We start from the raw sequence: 9,155 nt of genomic DNA on the forward strand, positions 1-9,155 counted from the left end.
CCCTTCTCTCTCTTCTCCGCGTGTCTTTGGTTCCACCAACTTCTTCCAGGACTTGCCTCCGATGGCGACCGAAAAAGCGAAGCCTACCACTCCTTCTACACGCCTGACTCCCTTGTTCTAGCCGACCCTTCGTGCATCCACCATCACTAAGGAGAAGAACCATCACTAAGGAGAAGAATCTCGCTGCCATGCTCCCGCTGATGGCATGCAGCGGCAATGAGGGAGGGGAGACGACACGCCGGGTCGGCTCAGCTGATCCAGAAACCTTGGGGGAGACATTCTACCCCTTCTTCCTGCACAGCGTCTTCTCCAGCTCGTCCCGCCTTCTTCAGTTTCTTCTTCACCATTCTCAACCATTACTTCATTCATGCCCTCCATCTTCATCCCAACTCCATCCTCCTCCTTTCGATATTTACTGTAACGCCTCGAGATCGATGTGCCAGGTGTCTTCCAGTTATTCACTTTTGTTGCCTTGTCATTTGTTTGTGTGTCTTACATTTCATATCATGTCATCAGGTGCATCGCATTTGCATACATGTTCATCTCATGCATCCGAGCACTTTCCCCGTTGTTCGTTTTGCAATCCGGCGCTCCTATGTCCTCTTGCGTCCTCCTTTTGCCTCTTTTAATGTGCGGGTGTTAAACGTTCTCGGATTGGACCGAGAATTGCCAAGCGGCCTTGGTTTACTACCGGTAGAGCGCCTGTCAAGTTTCGTGCCATTTGGACTTCGTTTGATACTCCAACGGTTAACCGAGGAACCGAAAAGGCCTCGTGTTTGTTGCAGCCCAACACCCCTCCAAAGTGGCCCAAAACCCACCTAAAGCCCCTCCATCATCTCGGTAGTTCGATCATGATCGCGTGGCCGAAAACCGCACCTCATTTGGACTCTCCTAGCTCCATCTACCTATAAATATGTGACCCCCTACGAAATTCCCGCAGACTAACCCTAGATCCACCTTCCCCGCCGCCGCCGGACATTTCCTCACCGTGCCGGACATGTCCACTGCGCCCCTCCACTTCACTCCAGCCAATCACGTCGTGCCACATCATTGCCGCCACCGCGCGCAGCCTATCCGGAGCCGCCACATCGCCTCTCCACCTCAACCACTTCGCCAGGCCCGCCGAAGCCCATCCGGAGCCCGCGCGAGCCCGGATCCGCCGCCGCCCGCGCCCGCCTCGCCGGAACTCCTCCGGAGCTCGCCGCACCACGCCACCGTGCCTCCATGTAGTGCGCCTCGCGCCACCGCCCGTGGGACGCCGCCCATCCGCCGCTGTGCCGCCTCACGCCCCGCGTGGCTTCGTCGCCGCCTCGTCAAGATCCCGCCGACCTTCTCCTCATCGTCGCATGCCCCAGTCGCCATGGCGCCCGCGCCACTTCTGTCGCCTGCCGCCGCCCGGAGTTTCTAGCACCGCCCGAGCCTCCTGCCGCCGGGGATGGATCCGGCCACCCCAGATCCATCTGGATCCGGCCAGTCCCCGTCCTGCCTCGGCTCGGCTCCGTCGTCTCACCATCGTCGCTGGCGAGCGCCGCCCGCCGCCTCCTGGCCTCCCCGATTCGATCGGGCGATCGGGAGGAGGACGATGTCATGTCGGCCCGACCTCGTGGGCAGTGTGGGCCACCGCATCCCATCTGGCCCGTCAACTCCGGCCCGCCTGTCTCACCCCTTCTTGGGTCGAGCCCATGTGGTGAGCATTCCCCTATTCACCGCCTTGTGCACATTATAGTTATACGATGCTTATTTTCGGTCCTGTTTATTTTCACTAAGTCCCTAGATCTGCATATTTTCATGCCATATTCATCGCATCATAACTTTGCACCCGTGGCTCCGTTTTGGGCGTGTAGCATATCAAATTGTTCGTCTCGATGTGTACTTCATTTAATTCCATGGCACCATGTTCATTTGAGTTCATCTTGATGCCCTAAATGATGTTGCAAGAGTGCTATGTAATGTTAGTTTAAGGTTCTTAGCAGTATTTGGACATTTCTCATTTTTGCCATGATTGATGTGTGCCTCCTATGAGTATGAGCTCTACATGTGTTTAGAAGTATGCCATGCCATCTTTACAGGGGTGTATGCCATGTATTTTTGTGATCTCTGTGGTGACTAGCACAAGCATGCAAAGTAGCTCTCGTGATGTTGTTGATTTCAGGGACTTAGAAATCTTCTAAGTCATTTTCCTGATTATATTTTTATGCCATGTATTCATGTTGCTACAGAGTGATCCATGCCTCTTTTGAGCATAGTCAGTAAGGATGTTTTGTACATATTGAGGTGCTCTATTCATCCATGTCTTTGTTTGCAATTATGGAGCACCCTAGCTTGACTCAATTGAGCTCTACTTTTGGTATAAAATGTTCCTGGCAGAATGTTTACGTGTTAAGCATTTTTGCCGAGCTTGTTGTAGTTGATCCATGCATGCTATGAGGTTGTTCTTGCCATGTTTAGCTTCTATGGCATGTCTACTTGCAGGGTGTATGCTTAGTTTGTCAGGCAATGCCTCGTGGTGAGTGCATCGAGCTCATAAACATGCCTACTTGGTATCTGTTTTGCCATGTTCCAGTTTTCTACTAAGTTTGAATCTGTTAACGAAAGTTGCTATGTTCACATGGTTGCCATTGTATTTTCTGATCTCTTTTGGATTATGGTCAGTAAGGGACTTTTGTTATATGCTTTGAGTAGCTTCATTCCATGCCTTGCTTTGCCATGATATTTTCATGTAGCATGTTGTTATCATGCTCTAAACATTGCTTCCTGATGTTAAATTCCTGACTTGTTATTTTCACTAAGTCTGTAACCTGATATCTTTTGGACTTTTGCCATGCTTGTTTGAACCTGCTTTTGAGTGAATTAGCCGTAGCTCAGTGTTCACCTTTTGTCAAGCATCTTGAGTGTATGCCTGCCATGTATTTTGGTGTTATGTTAGAGTGCAATAGCTTGTTGTTCTTGATGCATTTAGATGGCCTCATGCTGTTAATCGCAGATTGGTGCCATATTTGTTTTGCTTGCCATTTCCAAACCGTGCATCTGATTCCGGTGATCTTTATATCGATTTCGACCGAAATCAACTCCTATTTCCAGTGGCACTCTTGGTTTTCCAAGTTGCGGCATGGTTCAATCTTTCCCTTCCGAAGCACGCATATGCATTACATATCACATCCCGCATATTGTGCCATGTTTTGCATCATGTTGCTTGCGCATTGCACCGTGGTTGATTGTTGTTTCCTTTGCTTGTATTCTTGTCTTGGGTAGAGTCGGGAGACGAGTTCGTGTTTGAGGTACCCGTTGAGTACGCTTACGAGGATCAAGCTTTCGTCTTCTCGAAGAACTTTGCAAGCAAGATGACCATACCCTTGAAATCACTTCTATCTTTGCTTGCTAGATGCTCGCTCTTTTGCTATGCCTATGATACGATACCTACCACATGCTTTATCATGCCTCCCATGTTGCCATGTCAAGCCTCTAACCCACCTTTCCCTAGCAAACCATTGTTTGGCTATGTTACCGCTTTGCTCAGCCCCTCTTATAGCGTTTTAGTTGCAGGTGAAGATTGGAGTTTGTTCCTTGTTGGAACATGGATATTTGTTGGGATATCACAATATCTCTTATTTATTTAATGCATCTATATACTTTGTAAAGGGTGGAAGGCTTGCCCTTATGCCTAGTGTTTTGTTCCACTCTTGCCGCCCTAGTTTCCATCATACCGGTGTTATGTTCCTTGATTTTGCGCTCCTTACGAGGTTGGGTTATAATGGAAACCCCTTGACAGTTCGCCTTGAATAAAACTACTCTAGCAAGGCCCAACCTTGGTTTCACCATTTGCCACCTAGCCTCTTTTTCCCTTGGGTCGGCCAGCCCGAGGGTCATCTTTATTTTAACCCCCCACACCCCTCCCGGGCCAGTGCTCCTCTGAGTGTTGGTCCGAACCGAGTAAACTGCGGGGCCACCTCAGGGCAACTTGACGGTTGGTTTTACTCATAGGATGTCTCATCCTGAGTGTGCCCTGAGAACGAGATATGTGCAGCTCCTATCGGGATTTGTTGGCACATTCAGGCGGCTTTGCTGGAATTGTTTTACCATTGTCGAAATGTCTTGTAACCGGGATTCCGAATCTGATCGGATTGTCTTGGGAGAAGGAATATCCTTCGTTGACCGTGAGAGCTTGTGATGGGCTAAGTTGGGACACCCCTGCAGGGATTTGAACTTCGAAAGCTGTGCCCGCGGTTACGGGCAGATGCGAATTTGTTAATGTCCGGTTGTGGGAAACCTAAAGTTTAACTTAATTAAAATGAATCAATAGAGTGTGTGGCCGTGATGGTCTCTTTTCGGTGGAGTACCGGAAGAGAACATGGTCTCGTGTTATGCTTGGATGTAGGATGTTCTAGGATCACTTCTTGATCATAGTTGCTCGACCATGCCTTTGCCTCCTCTTCTCCCTCTCTTTTGCGTATGTTAGCCACCATATATGCTAGTGCTTGCTGCAGCTCCACCTCATACCTTTTCCCTACCCATAAGCTTAAATAGTCTTGATCGCGAGGGTGTGAGATTGCTGAGTCCCCATGACTCACAGTTTACTTCCAAAACCAGTTTGCAGGTGCCGATGATACCGTGCAGGTGACGCAACCGAGCTTAAGGAGGAGCTCGATGAAGATCGTGTTCATTGTGTTGTTCCGTTTTCAGTTGATCAGTAGTGGATCCCAGTTGGGGCGATCGGGGATCTGTAGCATTAGGGTAGTCCTCTTTTATTTTGGTTCCATAGTCGGACCTTGATTGTATCTATTTAATGTAATGCATTATTCATGTATTGTGTGAAGTGGCGATTGTAAGCCAACTATGTATCTCTATCTTATTCAGTACATGGGATGTGTAAAGATTACCCCACTTGGGACATTGCCTACAATGCGGTTATGCCTCTAAGTCGTGCTTCGACACGTGGGAGATATAGCCGCATCGTGGGTGTTACAAGTTAAGTGCTTGATCGAATCGTTGGCGTTGTTGAGTATAGAAAAATGTTTTGAGTCATTTAGGATTATATATATTGGAGAGTAGGATTCTTTTTACTCCTTAGTCCCTTCGTCGCTCTGGTGAGGCATCCTGACGTAGAGTTTTGACTCTTCTCTTCTCAAATTTCACACAATTTTTTTTAGGATCACGCGGGTATCTTGGAATCGTTCCGATGGTTTTGTGACGAGAACATTGTTCTTGGTGCCTCCTGAAATTTAGGGCTTGTGGCAGTGTCCCGGGGAGTTGAGCTCCAAGGTGTTGTCGTCACAATTTTATCGTTGTAGATCTGGAATACCTGAGTTTCGCCGACATCAAAAATCTCTTTTATGCAATTGTTGGTGAGATAACCTCGACGCCACCCAGTACTGGGCGGGAGTTCGGGAGTATTACCATAACTCGTATAACGGATGCTTTTTTGAAGGTTGAGGTAAATGATTTCCGAAGGTTTCTTGGTTATGTGTTGAAGGATGGATACAACTGGATGTAGGATTTGCTAGTTTTGGCTGAGATATTATGCTTCCCCTGTATCCCCAACACTTGATTGCATAACCAGAAAGTTTTGGGAGTTTATAAGTGGGAATTCAAGTAGCTCTTAGGATATCTTTCTGACAGATGTATGATATGAAATTGGGGTTCGACGTCTAGTGGTCCGCCTATCCACGGTTGGTTTTACAGTGGTCTCATTGTGTCTTAAAGATTCATTGGCTATGCTGACTCGGGGACGCTTCGTATGTCATGTGCACTGCCTTGTACATGATGGTACTGTACGATCGAGCCCGTGTAGGCCCCACCATGAAAACTGCGGACAGAATCTCTATCATATGTTTGTTCCGGCTAATTTTGCAAGCCAATCCTTGTTTTGTTTTGATTGTGGTATTCGAGTTGCTTCGAAGTCAAATGTTGATTCCATACCTTATTCTAAGCGATGTTCTCATATTCCTATGCGAACACTAATCCTTCATGATAATCGAGATTGTAATGCCAATCCTTTTCAACCGATGTCTTTCTCTTCAAGTGGATCCGATCATTCCAACATTTGCAAGATCCAATCTCAGTTTTCTCAACGGTGTTCCTTTCATCCATTCCAAATTGTCTTTGTTTTTCCTGGCCTCCCACCCTTTGTATTCTTCAAGGACTCAGATTTCTTATTCAAGTATCATCTTATTGATGAGAAGTCTCTCCATTCTTTTTCCTTCATGTTCTTATCCGATGGTTCTCGTGAAGATGCTCTACTAGTTCATCATTATTCGTTCTTTTTCTTCTCCGGTGGACGCAAATCAAGCCTTCAGTGTTGATCATATTCCTTTCCTTGTTTCAAATGCCTTCTCATGCCGGTGCACCTCATAATCATTCACTTCTCACTATTCTTTATTCCGGAGTGTTGAAGATATCTGAGAAGGCTTGTCTTGTCATTCAAGATCCATTCAAGCTCTTTTCAAGGATGTTATCTCTTTCAAGCCATTTAATTCAACCGGTGCATTCTCTCTTTTAAATCATTCAATGATGTTTCTTTTGAGTGGGCCCTAACCCACAGGTCTTTTTCCACGATCTTAGCTGACTCTTCTATTTTCCCAGAGTTATTCTCAAATTCTTTTCGAAGTTTGACGTAAGAATGATTCATCATCAGTCAGATGGTTTCTCCAAGATCTCTCAAATTCTTTTCATCGTCGGTTCAACCTTTCTAATGTTCATCCCGGAGTATCTCTACGATTCATGGTGGTGTTTCCCAAAGTCATTCTCTGCATTTGATGACCGAAGAAGAGTTTTTCCTTCCATATCTTATCCGTTCTATCAAAGATTCGTGATTCTAGCTTGATGCCATACTCCCATAATTGTTTTGATTGTGAGAATTCTTTTCATCCTTCCAGAGCAATCCAGGAGTCTTTTCAGTCTAATTCTTCGGAGGCCATGATTTCGGGAGTATTCATTCTAGCTTTCAGCTCTCATTCGCCATATCTTACCGGTGCTTCATTCAAATATTCTCTAATCAGTTTGTGATCTCTTTGTTCTCTTGCATCTAAATTCTCTCAAGTATCTTCATTCGTTTTCCAAATCTTCCCGGTGTTTCTTTATCTTTTCTTCATTCGTTGTTTCAATCCTACCGGTGGTTCGTTGAAGACCTTCCCAAGTATTGCTATATCTCGCTATAGCCTTTCCACGAGAATAAGTTGTATGCAATCCGTTGCTTGTCATCAATTTAAATTGATGAAGGATAAGCATAATGTAATTCTTATTCTTGTTTCATCGAGCAAATTCAATTACTTATTTCGGAGGCTCATCAAATTCTCTATTTCAATTGTTTTCATCTTTTCTTTTGCCGGAGTCCCAAGCTCTTTCAAGTATGTCACCACGAAGATCCATCTAAATCATCACAAGGCTTCACCTTGTGTTTTCAACTTCTCTTTCCTTCGTTATTCTTTTGTTACCGGAGTTCTTCATGGAGGCTCTACATGATGGTTTATCAAGGATTTATTTCCTTTTCGAAGTGTTCATTGAGATTCTTTTTAGAGGAGCTCAAGCATTCTTCGTCTTGCAATCCGGAGTGGAATTCTTTCTACCGTATCATTGGAGGTGGTATTATGTCATTCTTGATAATTTGAGTTCATGTTTCATGATTCACATGTTGTTAAGAATGAGGTATTTTAAATCCACCAACCTCTTCGTTGGAGTTATCTTGTGTCATGTTTCACCTAAGGCCTTCCCTAAGGATTGTTGCTATTTATGGTGCTCATAAATGATCCAAGTTCTTCATTTATCCTCCCGGTAAAATAAGTTTCTCGTCTTCTTGTTCATACCAACCCAATCTTTCGTTTCCATTAGTGGCAGAATTTCTCCTCGGCTTTGAGATGTTTTCCATAAGCCCACATCAAGCTTATCCTTTCGTTATTGGATTTCCAACAACTCCGTTCGACCCTTCTCCTAAAGATGCTATTCAAGCTGATTTGAGGTAGAAGATGTTGTTTTCTTCCCTGTTCCTTTAATTCCATTCTTTCATTTCTCCCGGAGGCATTGTGATGTTGCTGTCTTCAACCCATCTTCTTGTTTTGTCAACATCATTTTCTTTCCTTTGTTTATCCATTTTACCGGAGTGTTGTGCCCTCTGCTCAAGTTCTTTTCATCTTATCAAGTTTCATATCACTTTCCAACCGGTGTGCTTTCAACATTGGTCTTCTTCGTTGAATTCTTTCTTTTAAGTTGTTTAACCTCTCAAGGTTCTTTGGTTTCACTCGTTTATTAGAGAAGCAACTTAGTTTTACCTCTTCTCTTTCTATTCCGTTTTTCCCTCCGGGGCCATTCTAGATCTCGGGACGAGATCCTCTCGTAGTGGTGGAGTGTTGTAACGCCCCGAGACCGATGTGCCAGGTGTCTTCCAGTTATTCGTTGTTGTTGGCTTGTCATTTGTTTGTGTGTCTTGCATTCATATCATGTCATCAGGTGCATCGCATTTGCATACATGTTCGTCTCATGCATCCGAGCACTTTCCCCGTTGTCCGTTTTGCAATCCGGCGCTCCTATGTCCTCCGGCGTCCTCCTTTTGCCTCTTTTCGTGTGCAGGTGTTAAACGTTCTCGGATTGGACCGAGACTTGCCAAGCGGCCTTGGTTTACTACCGGTAGACCGCCTGTCAAGTTTCGTGCCATTTGGACTTCGTTTGATACTCCAACGGTTAACCGAGGAACCGAAAATGCCTCGTGTTTGTTGCAGCCCAACACCCCTCCAAAGTGGCCCAAAACCCACCTAAAGCCCCTCCATTATCTCGGTCATTCGATCACGATCGCGTGGCCGAAAACCGCACCTCATTTGGACTCTTCTAGCTCCCTCTACCTATAAATATGTGATCCCCTCCGAAATTCGTGCCGACTAACCCTAGATCCACCTTCCCCGCCGCCGCCGGACATGTCCACCGCGCCCCTCCACGTCACTCCAGCCAATCACGTCGTGCCACGTCATTGCTGCCACCGCCCGCAGCCTATCCAGAGCCGCCACGTTGCCTCTCCACATCCACCACTTCGCCAGGCCCGCTGATGCCCATCCGGGGCCCGCGCAAGCCCGGATCCGCCGCCGCCCGTGCCCGCCTCGCCAGAACTCCGCCGGAGCTCGCCGTTGCTCCGTCGGAGTTCTCCGCACCTCGCCACCACGCCTACATGCAGT

Source organism: Triticum urartu, chromosome 3 (assembly GCF_003073215.2).
Source record: "Triticum urartu cultivar G1812 chromosome 3, Tu2.1, whole genome shotgun sequence".
Taxonomy (NCBI): domain Eukaryota; kingdom Viridiplantae; phylum Streptophyta; class Magnoliopsida; order Poales; family Poaceae; genus Triticum; species Triticum urartu.